This window comes from Lagopus muta, chromosome 10, assembly GCF_023343835.1.
Source record: "Lagopus muta isolate bLagMut1 chromosome 10, bLagMut1 primary, whole genome shotgun sequence".
Lineage (NCBI taxonomy): Eukaryota > Metazoa > Chordata > Aves > Galliformes > Phasianidae > Lagopus > Lagopus muta.
In genome coordinates this window covers 15,978,417-15,992,688 of record NC_064442.1, presented here as the reverse complement: position 1 = coordinate 15,992,688, position 14,272 = coordinate 15,978,417, and the positions used below count along the sequence as shown (strand labels likewise).

The 14,272-nt window shown below is 45.5% G+C and overlaps 2 protein-coding genes across 6 annotated transcripts in view; one reads left to right on the top strand and one right to left on the bottom strand.

Moving 5' to 3' along the window:
- The window catches only part of TLN2 (talin 2), a 147,834-nt gene extending 138,988 nt beyond the window's left edge, over nucleotides 1-8,846 (bottom strand). Inside the window, exons 1-2 of one of the 4 annotated variants that reach the window (XM_048955831.1) lie at nucleotides 6,293-6,309; nucleotides 5,857-5,963 (exon numbers count right to left, since the gene is read on the bottom strand). The gene's annotated coding sequence lies outside the window, so the exon portion shown is untranslated. Of the gene's footprint in view, nucleotides 1-5,123; nucleotides 5,395-5,560; nucleotides 5,698-5,856; nucleotides 5,964-6,292; nucleotides 6,310-8,807 lie in introns of those variants that run through there. The other 3 variants (XM_048955828.1, XM_048955827.1, XM_048955832.1) reach the window with 3 other exon arrangements.
- RPS27L (ribosomal protein S27 like) overlaps nucleotides 1-14,272 on the top strand; it is a 334,929-nt gene that overhangs the window by 251,746 nt on the left and 68,911 nt on the right. The gene's annotated exons all lie outside the window — the stretch shown is intronic.

The following is a 14,272-nucleotide window of genomic DNA, read 5'->3' as shown; positions in this document are numbered from 1 at the left end:
CTCTTAATACCTGGGTTTGCAGTACTAAATTTGTAGTCTGGCCCGTCCAATATCACATGCAAAATTTAGTTTACCACTTTCTTCACAGGTTTCAGTCTTCTCTTCAGTTACGCTTCTCTGGTCCCCTTCAGCTGCTTTTAGATCTGGTTAGGATCTCCCTGAACACATAATTCATTTCCAGTTACACTGACTTGGACAATTACTTCCAACTGCAAACAACAAAACTTTACTTATTACTTGTTCAAGTCTACAATTTTCCAGAGGGTGGGTACATAGAAGACCTTGGGTTCTCCTTTAGGGTCTGTCGATCCCCAGCAAACGCACGTAACATTTCCCAGGTGTACTATAAACACCAAAACAAAGTGATCTCATTTTCCACAGCCTTTGCCTTTTTAGAACGAAGCTGGGCATTTCTCTCTCCCTCTCTGTAACACTGCCTTCAGAGATATCCTAACTTAGGAGGTTTGCCACTGGTTCCTTCTGCTCTGCCCCCGCATTCCTGCTGTGCAGCAGCGGTGACCACTTGATCCCTTCCTCAGATAGCTCAGATACCTCCTGCTAATGGGAGATGAGTCTTTACACTGTGAACTTAATTTAATACAAGATAATTCGGTAATAAAAAATAGGAAAATCGCAAGGAATTGCAGAACTTGCAGGCTACCAGGAACTGCAGCATCCAACTTCTGATTCCTGATCTCATTTATTTATAAATTCATTTACAACCTTGTTCATGAATTTACATTATTTCCTATTATTTCAATGTGTTTACCCTGTCTAGATTATTGCTTCCATTCCATACCAGGATCGCATTCCTCTTGCCATTCTTCCCATGAGATTACTACAGGTCTTTTCTTCAACCGGGGCCATCAATTCATTCTCCTCTTTCCCTCTGCCAATTACCACCTCGCTGTTTCCCCTTAGGCAGTATTTGGCTTATTTTAATTGGACAGTCAGAGGTAGGTGCCACCGGTGCCCTTAAGGACAATTAAGGTATTCACTGGTACACATTCAAGCCTGATTTTTAGCACCAGTAAGTCTTCCAAACTGTTTCATGCTTACGTATTTCATGTACATTCAAACCCTCCAGAAAAAAAACACAGCTTTTCCACCTCTGCCAACAGCTAGATTCCACCTGAAACGAAGGGAGATTCGCCATCTTACAGATACCAGCTCCCAGAAAAGGCAAGAAATCTGTCGACATACAAGCATGCACTGAGGGAAGCACTGTGCAGCACAGAAGGCCTTCCTACACTGAGGACAACCCCATTACGTAATAGGCTCTCACATCACTCAGCAGGAATACCCTCCAGTAACAAGCACCTATCTCTCAGCTGTTAAAAACGTAAATTGTTATTCACCTTGAAAAACTAAATGGCCCATGTAATACCATTGATTCTTTATCATCTCAACTGTTATTTGCTGTGTTTAGAAAAGTGGGACCCTCACGGCTTCTTCCTGTGTTAAATGTCACTTCTCAATGGAAATAAAATCTCAATCTTGCAAAAGCTGCCAAATAGAAAGACACATGGTCCATTTGCCATTCCCTTCAGCTCCCATCGCTTCCTGCTGCCCAAACGCAGAAAGCTGAGCTACCCACTGAGAATGCCAGCGAGGCAGTTCCAAGTGCCAGGCTGACCCACCCTGGCACAAATTCAACTGGTTGCTGCCAAGAAAAGGGACTCTAAGTAAGAAGCCAACATTATAGTACTGTACAGATATTTTAAGGCACCATATTATTGTACGATCACCCTCAGCCTGTAAAGTCAGTCAGGGTGTTTTCTGGCTAAAAACAAACAAACAAAGAAGCACTGGAGCTTTGAGAATCGAGGGGGTGGATCTCTGGGGATGGAATCCCAGCTTGCAGCTGGAAGTGGAAAACATCAAAATGTTATCACAATTGCTTCAAGTATGCAAGCTAATTCAAACTCAATTCCAAGATAAGCATGTGTGCACACAGCACAGCCGGGGAAACGGCTCTGACACAGCCATGAAACGGGTTTTCAGCAGCATTAGCAGGGACAGCAATCTAGAACGTTCAGTGTTCACAGTGACAAGTTTGGCACCAAGCGTAACCACAGGCTCATGGCCACCACCTCATTCCCAAGCCTCACTCAAAAGGCATCTGCTTATTACACACAGAGATGGAAGGATACAATTCTCTAACTCTTGATCAGACCCAGGACTTCAGCACCATGTGGGCTGGCCTGGGCCTTGCAGGTCGTGAGCTGCCAATGGCTTGGGCTCCTTTCAACACACCCAGATTTTTTCTCTTTTTTTTCTTTCCCCAATTCTTTTTTTTTTTTTTTTTCCTGAGAAAGGAATACATTACTTAATGGCAGCAATAAAAAAAGCTTAAAAACAACATGATGTTCATACCCATAACAACCTTGTGCACAGAGTTGCAATGGCTGAGATACTGTGCTTCGCATAGCTTTGTACTCAGGAACTGGGTTAGTCCAAAGGAAAAACAAACAAACAAAAAAAAAACCCTCTTCTATCTCATTTGCATTTCCCTGCCACTTCGAGTTCTTCAATTTACTTCACATTCTTATCACTGTGTGTGGTCAAAAAGAAAATCCCAGAAGCAAAACCCTGCATTCCCCTTCAAGTACAGACACAGGGCTATCTGAAGCCATGTCCAGCCATACAGCAGTAACATTTGTTCCAACTAACATACTGTAACTCAGAAACAAAACCTAACATGCAAAGCTCTGCACACTGGGACCGCCTCCCTCCATTTCCAACAACACACAACTGTTCTGTTTGCTGTTCTCAATTTGCATCAGCTCTCTATTGTCTGCAAAAACATGTATAAACAGACTTGCCAAATCTTGACAGGATTCATGAGCAGAGGAAAAAAAAAGAACTTTTGAAAGCTGAACACAGAGCTCTCACACATCTCTCCCTTTGCTAATTATATTCCAGTGCAAATGCAGCATCTGGATAAGAACTTCTTCACAAGAAATGACCTTTATTTAAACACATCAGGACATCCACATAGCTGGCAATTTCAAAACCCCAAGGCTGGGAGAGACGAGGAGCTGAGAACTGCTCCCAACAGCAGCTTTGGTACCTTAATGCTAACACAGCGGATTGGAACGATGCTCCAGCGTGGGTCCTGTCCAACTCAGGACATTCTATGCTTCCACGCTACGCTGCAGCAAATGGCGCTGCCTGCACTTTATCACCAACATGCAATACTGCTATCACAGCAGCTATCTGACACTGAAATGCCACAGTAAGGGACAGAGGTGGCTGCCTGTACTACTGTTGAGCTGTGATGACTAATTAAGATCTAGCATTTTTGGAAGCTGCCCAGATCTTGCATTTGCACAGATTTTATAGATACATATTGGATAGGTAAGCATATAGATTAACACAGTCCAAACACTAATGCTTCAGATCATCCTTGCTATGCTGAGTCGACTTTTTGCAGAAACCATATCAAACAAGAAAAAGTTTCCACAGCAAAAACTAAGCTATCAGGAAGACTACAGAGATCTCAGGATGCCACAGCCAGATCCATCTCTCAAGCCCACATCTCTCTCTCCAAGAATAAAGATAAAAAAAGAATCAAATAGACTGCAGTGCTGTTTTATGCTATTCAGTTATATTTTTAACTGCAAATGCCTTTTCTAATCTAAGCAGAATTTGGTGATTAAACGCGTTGGCATATGATGAAAGAAGTCTAAGTAAAACTGCATAGCAAACCAAGCTCAGAGTTAAAGTACTTAATTCTTTGCAGTCCAAATGCAAATTCGTCTTTCCCAGTATCTTCTACTGCTGAACAACTATGCATCCATTGCGCACTCCAAAAAACCTCTCACCCTCTGAGGCACTACTACAGTCCAATGGCAACATTTCAAATCAACTTAAATTAAGCCGTACCACATTCCATTACATGATATCACGCAACAGATGTTACACTCCGAACACACAGGACAATTATGCAGAAGTACTCCAGGGAAAGAGCCACTATTTGGATGATAAAATGTATGGGTATCCCATTAAAAATTGCCATGTTCTTCATCAAGTTTTACACAAAGATTCAGAACTTAAATACTGACCAACTTTGTCACAGTAACCCAGAGGCTCCAATGACAACCAGAAACAAGTGCTTTTATCTTACTTCGGCTCAGTGATTTTGCTACCAGCAGATAAGCTGGGAGAAAAATTCAGCCCTTCAGCAGTCAGCAGTTAAAGAAGCTGTCGTGAAGTTCACATGAAATGCACTTCTCAGAGGAAAGAAGCCTTTTCCCAGCTCTGTGGTAACCTTCAATCTCAAGGCACTGCCTCAAAGATTTCATACATTGAAGGCTAGAGGGGAAGTAGTTTGGACAGCTTCATTCACTGCTAACCTAGCTAACAGCTGAACTGATTGCAGAGCCTCTGACCATTACCTCAAACGCGAAAGCTTTCCACATCCTGCCATTTGTAAGGTATTCCTGCCTAACACTGAAGCTTCCACTCGTACTTAGAACATACACATGGCCATACAACTGAAAATAAACGTTGTTTTACTTAAGCAAGAGCAATCTGCCAGACCTGTTGTGCATTTGTATTTAATCACACGGACATTTTCCATAGCTAATGGGCTCTCAACCACACAGACCTCCCGATGCCCTGAAGTACCGTGCCGTGCTTTCAAACTTTGAGCCGGCTTGAAACTTAACAGGCTCAGAGTTGGCTCTAAGACACGGGTCTGTAACATAAGCTTTTAAACAAGTCGGAGTTTTTGAATGAACGTTCCTATTATCTTCTCAGATACACACTATGCAGCGGCAGGGTTTTAACACACAACAAACCACGTGGAGCAAACCAAGCGAACAGAAGGACTACAGGGGTGTAGGGGGGCAGGGAAAGGGGGGAGAATAGAGAAGGGGAAGAGGCAGCAAGAGAGGGCAGCAACCCCCCCGGACACGCAGGAGCGCAGGCACGAGGCGGGCAGCGCACAGCCCGTGCCGGCGGGGCAGGAGCAGAGCTCTGGCGGGCAGCACCCCGAGCCAGGCCGCCCTGCTCCCCTGCCCGCCGGAGCGGCCCCCGCCCCGCCTCCGCGCACCGGCCTGCGGGAACGGGCACGTGCACACTCGCGCGGCCGCACCGCGACGGACACGGGCGCGTACAGCGAGATACGGCCGTCCTTGGGAGGTCGCCGCTTCGCACCGCGAGGATTTTCCTCTATCACGGCGCATGGAGGCGGGCGGCTCCGCGCGCCCACCCGCTATGGGGGGCTGCGCCTCCCGCCGCGGGAAGGATCCTGAAGGAGCCGGCGTTTCCCTCACGCCCGGTCCCGCTCCCGGCGAGGCGGAGCCGCTCGTTCCCTCCCGGGGCTCGGCTCTCCCGGCAGCCGCGGCGCTCCAACTTGTTGTGCGGGCGGCGTTCCGTGCGGCTCCACCGGCACCGCAGCGCCGAGCCTGGAGAGGCCGAGCTCCGCACGCCGGAGGCGGCACGGCGCGGACCTCAATCCCCCCCCCCCCTCCTCCTTCCCCCGGTCTCCGCGGCGCAGCGCGGACCGGCGCTCCGCGCAGCGGTCAGGACGGGGGTCCGACGGGGCTCCTACCGACAAGGGCGTTACTGCAGCATCGCCTCGCCTCGCCCCGCCGCCGCTCGTCTCCTTCCTCCCTTCCTTCCTCCCTCCCTCCCCTCCTTCCCCCCGCTCCCGCCGGCTCCGCAGCCGCCGCCGCCGCGGACTCCAGCGCAGACCCCCGCCGGGAGGACAGGAAGCGCGTCATCACTCCGGGACCGCTCCGACGCCCTCCGCCCGGCTCTCGGCGCGGGCAGCCCGGGCGGCTCTCCCTCTCGCCCCCGCGGAACGCGGCCGTTCCCTCCGCCGAGCGCGCGGGGCCCAGCCCGTACCTGGGCGCGAGGCAGCGGGCTGAGCGTGGCCCTCGCCAAGGAGATGCGGCGGCGCCTCTCGCGCGCGCCCGTCCGGATCCGCGGTTATGGGGGGCGGGCGGCGGCTCCTAAAGGAGAACGAGAAGGGCCGGGAGGAAAGAGAAAAAACAAAACCGAGCGGCGAGGACCGAACCGGGCCCAGGGAGGCGGCAGACCCGCGTGCCGCCGCTCCCCTCAGGGGCCGTGAGGCGCCTCCCGCCCGCGGCTCTGCGCTTCCCGCCCGCACCGCCCCGGCGCGTGGCACCGCCGCTCCCAGCCGCGTTGCTGCGGGAGCCGGCGAAGCCCAGAGGTCCCTCAGCGTGCCTCCGCTGCTGTGACGGTGGTTGGCGTGCTAAGACGCCTGTATTGACAGGAGAAACGGGATGGCTTTCCAAATAAAGTCCTTTATGTGAAATACCTGCATGCAGATGAGGGCTCTGCCAACGCAGCTGTCCTTCAAAATCACGCATCCAAGTAACGGAACGCGGTGCAGCTGGAGCACAGCATCAAACCTGTCTCTGCAACCAAAGCAAAGAGCCAGCCGGCAGCTGTTGGGCCTTCAGAAGAAACCAAGCTGCTCAGAGGCATGAGCTGAGCGGTTTTGTTCTGTTTGCATTGCACAGTGCTGTAGCAATTCATGAGAACATCATAACACACACCAATATAACAACAATATTGTAACAATAACAGAGGTCTATCAACTGGTCCTTCCAGGAACCAGTATTTGTTATTTGAGCCATGAGAAACAGCCATACTTGAGTGGCAACAAACCCAGAGCACACACAGACAGATTGCTGGCTGCCTCACATCACTTCAGCTCCCTGAAACTTGCAGGTGGACACATTTCTTCTGGAAAAGAGCAGCACCCATATAGATGAACCCAAACAGACTCACAGCCAGGTTCTTGTATCATCCAACACCTCTTCAGCATTCCCTGCAAATCTTTTGGCCTTTTGGTTCTATCCAGTTCCTACCAGGCTCCTGGAGCACAGAATCGCACAGCCATGAGCACACCCCACCCCAAAGCAGGTTCCCTACAGCACGTTACGTAGGAAAGCACCGAGGTGGGCTTGGAGTATCTTCAGAGCAGCAGACCCCACCACCTCTCTGGGCTGCCTGTTCTAGTGCTCTGTAACCCTAAAAGCAAAGTATTTCTCACATTCAAATAGAACTTCCTGTGTTCCAGTTTGTGCTCACTGCCCCTTGCCCTGTTGCTGAGCCTCGAGCACCCATCCTCTTGGCACCACCACTTATATACTGACAAGCACACGTAAGCTATAACCATCAGGCCCTTCTGCCAGCTGTGCTTTATGAGACCTGAATATCTGCAGACACAGTAATCTCTGAGGCTGAATCTGGCCATAGTTACATGACTGGCAATTTTTTCAGTTTGTAACAGGGTGGAAAAAAAAATCACTTTTTCTCTTTTCTTCCCAGATGACATTTTAAAACTGAAACATTCTAACACCATTCCAATATTTTGTTCTTCCATTTCCCTAGCTGCAAAATTGCAGAGCCTTTGTGGTAAGTGTGCTTTGTCAGAGCGAGAGTGCAGCCTGCTGTGCTCCTGGGATGTGGCTGGGACTGGCAGTGGTGCCAGGGGTGTTCTCCAGCAGTGTGAGGTGGGACAGCAAGGCCAGGGGCATACATCCAGCCTGGGAGGCAGACATTAACCAGCCCTCAAACCCATAGGAATGAAACAGCTACGTAAACCATCTATAAGTGCTGTCTTGCTTGTTCAGAGCCCTGCATTCATCCTTCTATTGAAAATATTTTAGGATTCTACTACTTAAAATAGCCCATGGAGGACAGCAATTCAGTGATGCTTCAGGCACACCGTAGCCTAGGTGTGTGTGTGCAGGGCTTCCTCTGCTGTGTGCTGCGAGCAATGTCCTAAGCTCCCATCCCAGATACATTTTAAATCTGTCTCAGAACATGTCCATTAAAATGCAGCACAAATCATACTCGAGCATGTAAATTAGAGTGTGTGTATTACTATGTCAATGAGCATATGCATTTCCACTGTGGTGTGGCAGACTGAGAAAACTGACAGTGATAAAATAATCTTCCATTTTAAAAATGAGTGTTCTGCCACTTAGCAAGACACTTCAAGCGCCTCCATGGAAATGACATCACTTACAAGGCTCAGGAAGCATGATCCCTGCAGGATAAACTGACTGGGCAAAAATAAATAACAGCACTAACCAGCCAAGCAGCTAGCAGATGTTGGGGCTAAGATGTGACCAGAGCAAGAACTGCATTAGAAGGCTTAGAAAGATGAACTAACGAGGAATAGATGAAAAACAACAGCATTTATATGGAGCCCAACTCATTGTTGGTGAGCCGGCCAAAATCAGCATGTTGTTAAAAACATCATTAGAGGAGAAATGCCTGTAGAACCCAGCTTACAGGACCTTTGTTTCTCCCTTATTTTGGTGTGTTGCTGTACTGATACTGTTTAATTGTTTAGTTTTTGGCTTGAATTTGACTTCTAACCAACAGTAAAATAACTGTCTTTTCTTTCAAGAGCTTGCTACTGAACTCTGTAGTGGTACTCTGGAGCGTGAAAGATGAATAGAAGTAGTACCTTAGTAGTTTGGCTTCCATACTCTCATTTGTATCTGTCAGCAGATGAAGGCATCACTGATTATTTTTAAGTGTTGCTGTGAAGAAGACTCTTAAAAGCACACAAAGGTGACTGTGTAAATTCCTTCAAAGGTACATGAAGTGTTCATTATAACATCGCTGGTAGTAATTAATTGTACAGCTATTAAAAAGGTAGCTTGAAAGAAGCCTAAAAAAACAACTTTTGGGACCCTGCTACTGTAAGGTGCTGTACAATCAATGAATGTACAGATTTTATAGTTAGGAGGTATATCAGAGAGCTCAGCTACATAGTTATTACAACAAAGCAGAAAAGATAGGATGCTCACCTATATACTGGGCTTGCTTACAAAACTCCAGCAAAGTAGATCTCCAGAAGAGATCTTCCCCACTGGCAGTCAGCTCTTAAATGGGTCTAGGAGAGGTGCAGCCAGGCTCCATCCTTCCTGCAGTATAGGTGAGTTGCCTTCACCTGTGCTCCTCATTGCTGACTCATTGCTCTCCTCAGGTGATCAATCAGGGGTTCAGGCTGTGATTCAGTGGTTCCCATACAGGTGCATAGGTTTCTTGAGATTGTTGTAGCATTATTTCCTGTCCCAATGATTTTAGCTAATGTCTTCGTACTGCTGGTGTTGATATTCTACCAGCTACAGTAGGAGGCTTCTTTAAGGACTTCATCCAGGTCTTAGTGCTAATTTAATCGACTTCTATCTGTATTTCTTTTGTTATTAGTAATGAATTAAATCATGGTTCTGGCTGTGTGGTTACTGTAACAATAACTTCATACCTTTTGTAACTATTATCTCATTCTGCCTTTACTACAGCAAAAGTCTTAGGTATTCCTGAAAAGCCTGTTAATTCTCTGTACTCCCATTTGTACTGCTACTGCTTCATGTATAATTTTCAAAATCTGGGATGGCCCTTCTTATGCTTTTTCTTTTCACTTGTCCTTATATCTAGGGGAAACCAAAACAACAAAAAAAGCACAAAACAAAACTAAAAAATTCAGCCACTTCTCAATTAGAGAATTCATTTACAGAGTTAATATCCTTAGCAAGGAATACTGAAGACAAAGACTGCATAAAATAAAGAACATGTTTGGTACCTAATCTAAGGGGAAGAGCAGCTTCAGAAGCTCAAAAAGCATGAAGAATAGGGTTGTTATTCAGCTCCGGTTCCCACAGAATATGTCAGTCCCAATGAAGTTAATGGGACACAGATTTGGCAATGTGTGAGGTCAGGAGACTGAGAGCAAAGCTGGTCCCCTCTGAGTTACATCTTGCATAGTACTCAGACTGAAAGGGTCACAAATGGGTGCCCCAGCAGTCTGCCTGCCCTCATGCACAGCATCTGTACCATCAGAGAAACAAATGCCACAGCAGTGGCATGCTCTGTAACGCTGTCCCTCAGAGGGGCCTTTTGTTTGTAAGCTCCCTACGGCTTCTGACAAATACACTTTAGCATCAGTGTTTGTGGCTGAACTACATTCTGATCTGCTGAACACTTCCAGGTTTTCAGAACTGTTGTGGGAAGAGTTGGAGAACATGCGCTGTGATTGCTGTCTGCAAACTCATGTGCAGCTAAGTGATAATTCTCAGTGTGTACAGTGAATAACAATGTTTGGGCTCCAGATACTCTGGAGAATAAATATACACACTTTGTGGCTGTTTTTAAAGGTACCAGCTACACAAGTGCTTATTTTTCCAGAGTTCAACCCTTTGCTTTTCTTTCCCATAGCCAAAGGTTGAACATAACATTTGCTGTGAGAAGTACATCAGGAAATAGTAGACGAGCTTCCAAATAGGATTTAGTCTTCTAAGCAGCTTGAGTACCCCACAGCCCTAAATCAGACACTACTTGTCTCGTACTTCTTCAAAATAGAATTATATTGAATTTTTACTTTGTCTGAAATTCATACCATGCAGCAATTAGTGTCTTTTTTTTTCCAATTGCTTGTACTTCACAGATGCTGGTAAAGCACTGGAGTGATGCCACATATTTTAGGGAATTGATTGCTACTTCCACGGCTCTCCAGATGTCACAGTGCATTAAGCTTGCTGCTGTAATAGAGAGGGTTTTTTGCTGTATTTCTTTAAGTGTAGTGATTCAGTGTTTTGGAAAAGTCTTCACCTTAAAACTCTTTCTTCAAATGAATCACTCACATAACAAGTGCTATAATGTACACAACTGTTTCCTTTCCCTTTTACAATCTCCTTCAATGACTGGCAACATCTGCACCTCATTTCTCTCATGTGGTTTCATTGTTTGGGATTACTGATTATTTGTTATGATTTATAGCTGCAAAATTTTTTGATGCTTTAAAACAATGAAACGCTCTTGGAGATACTTAAATGAATCCAACAAATGCATTGTCTGAGTCTGTGTGATACCAAAGGAGAGAGCTACAGCTGACACAGGAATATTTCCTACTGGACGTTTGCCAAAGAAAAATTGGCAGCAGTCACAGTATTTTTTATTGTAAATCTCCTATAATTTTTATGCTTAATAAAGCACTAACATCTGGACCCACAGGGTAAACTCTGTGTGTACAAACAGCATAGCATTCTTCAAAATGAATATTGATTTGCAGACCTCTTAGTCAAGCAGAAAAACATCCCAGGATGCTGGGGCCACACGCTGCTCTTAGCATGACTGCGGGTTCATGTGGAACTGAAGTGTTAGGTAAGCTTTATTTCCTGCAGCTCCCATTCGGTTACACTCTTTTCTTTATGGCCACACAGGGATTCCCACGGCATGGCCCTGGGCTTCTGCAGGCAGTTGGCACTGCTGCAATTACAGAGCTCCACTGGAGAGCCAAGGAATGAAATCATGGGAAAATGAGCTGTACTGAGGGATGGCCACCTCTAGGGTAAAGTGCAGGGCAGAGCACAGGAAGGCCTCCAGCATCTCGGTTGATGGGCTGTTGCCTATGTTTGTTCCTCTGTCCCTTCTCCATTCTCTGTTTTTGTTCCTATCCCTCATGCCTCAGTGGTTGCGTAGTGACTGGAAGGGGGTATGTGCATGGAGCTGTGAGCATGGGCTTGTATATTTTGTAGAGCCTTTTCCACAACAAGAAGGGAGTTGTGCTGGATGCTTACTTCTGTGGTATCAGGTTGCAGGCCTTAATAGCTCTACCCAAAATATTGAGGAAATCTTGTTTGCATCTAGGTCTCCAGATCTGCTTTCTTACCTGTGCTTTTATTTATGCAGGGCAAACCATGAGACCTCAAGCAGGAGATACAAAAGGCTAGACAGTATTTTTTTTTTTTTTTCTTAGTGATATGCATTGTCTACATACAAATATTGGTTATTTTGCTAGTGTATTTGATTACAATATCTTGCTGTACTGCTGACCTGGAATACTCCATGTTGTGGGAGGCTGTGGAAGTGTAGGGAAAGTTACTGCTGGTGCAGTACTTTGAGTAATCTTAAGAGCTTTTTAAGACACTGATGGATGGAATTTCACTCCAGAGGCCAAGTGGCTACATAGAACTAGACTGTCAGTGACCTAGGGGGACAAAGGAGTTACTATAAAGAGGGCAGGGTGCTAGGTTCTTTGTAGACTTTTTTCTACACTTGTCTTAAATGCTTATCCAGCTCTATTGAAATGGATGAAGAATGTGTTACTTAAAAACAAACAAAAAAAAAAACCCAACAAACAAAATTAAAGTAGATTAGCTTCTACAGAGACCACGTGGGAAAGAAAGGAGTTGTTGCTAACACTAAGTGGGAAAGTATAATTATACATTACATACGCAGAACATATCCTATGGATAAATGTGGAAGTGGAGTCCCTGCCTGTTAGTTCTGAGCAAGTAACCTCTACCTGTGTCGTCTCTGAGCGTAACAGAATGACCTGTACTTAATATTTTACTTGGTGTTTTGATCTTCTGCTATTTTCCTTTCTGCTGATGCACTGAATGGATACTGGTGGTAGTGTACTTATTTCTGCCGCTTCCTAACCTGAGATGTCTACTCTTGTTGATGCATGCTCAACCAGGATTTTAAAATTAACATTTGCAATCAAAATCATTTCTGAATATCAGATTCATACACAATCAGCTTTGCACCCATAGGAATAGCATATTAGAACTCCCCTCAACAAAATGAAAAATTCACTCTTCATATGAAATCACTGACAGCACATAATTATTACAAAATACAACTTAGATGGGAATAATTTTGTAAAAATAGATCAGTGCATCTTGTGTTTCTCACACACCCTTCTTTTGCGCCGCTTCTTCAAAAGTAAGCTGCCTTTTCTATGACTTCACCAGTAAATGTCTTGACTGTTGTGGTCTCCTGTTGACCTGTTAAATCAGTAATGATTTAAGAGCAGTTGTTAATGAGAACTAGACTTCTTCTGGCAAGTCTCAGGTCTGCAGGAAACAGAAGGGTAGTTGTGAGACTTCCTTTATTCTATGCTTAGCTGTAAGACACCTTTGTGTTCTTCTCAGGACATTTTGGTTACATTCAGGGCCTGGTTGCATTCAAATGCCTGTACCTCTTGCTGGACAGGCTGAGCTGGCATTGATTCTTCTCCCGTTCTCACTGTTTTAAACACTTGTCCCTTGTATCGCTTTGGGAAGCCTTACTGCCAACCCTGTCCCAGACATGAAGCCCATTCTCCACTCATTAGTCCCTGGAGGAGCTGTTTCTACTCCTTTTCTGTGTTTTGTGTAATACAGATGAAGTGGGGTGCCATGAGGCATTTAATGTGTGTAGACACAACTACATTGTGTGCATTAGAACAAGGCTGGATGTTCCTAATCTTCATTTTAAATATCTCGTGGCAGAGAAATCGATTAAATCTACTAATTGTAATCAGGACTTGTTTTTGGCAGTTCTCCCTTATTCCCTAATCAGCTTTACCACTTCTGCCAAGCCACCCTTTCCTTTCCAGTGCTGACAGAGCTTTGTAGAGTTGGACCTGACATGCTTTTCCTAATGGCTGAAAACAGATACGTGGATTTCTTTTTGCAATTGCATTAACTTCTGTGATGATCTGTTCTTCCTTGATCACATTTATTCTTTCAAGGGCAAATTTTACAGTTTCAGAGCAGCCTTGCATTCCTTCCAGAATGGGTGCTCTGTACGTGTGCCTGCCACCTTCATATTGGAGGAAGAGGAATGAGAGGATAGCAAAAATGTCAGCTGAGCAAGTTCCGTGTGGTTAAATCCCTAGTGCTTTCATTGCTTGAATATATCACACAGAAATGCTGTTACCTATTTCATCTTGAGCCCTTAAGGAAGAGCAGAGGAGTGCTGCCACGCTTCGTGCTCCTAAGTATGCTGTGGGGTCTTTAAAGTATAGTGAACCCTCCTTAATGTTGAATCAAGAGCTCACACTTTGCTGGGGCACGTGCTCAAACAGGAACTTGGCACAGACTTTAGCCCTTATGTACCATTCTGTACCCTATGTTGTGTATATCTAGCTTCATAGTTTGTATTTTTTCTACTCCTTGCTACAATTGATCAGCATCTGTGCAAATGTGTGTGTGTATGCCTACCCTCTCTAGTTATTGGAAATGTGATGAACAGTGTTGACTTTGGCAGCTCGGGTGGAGGATTTTTGAACATAGTGTTCTATATGTAAGATTTAAAATCCGGGTGAGATGGAGCCTGGCTCATACTGGATATAAAGATGGACAGATTTTCTTATTTCCAGTTTGCAGGCAAGACTTTTTGACTCACGAATATAACTACATCTCATCAGATATTTATAGGTAGAAAGCATAGGCAGAGTTGTTTAGAATTTTTTGTTTTTGAGTGTGGTTAATCTGGTGCTTGGCAG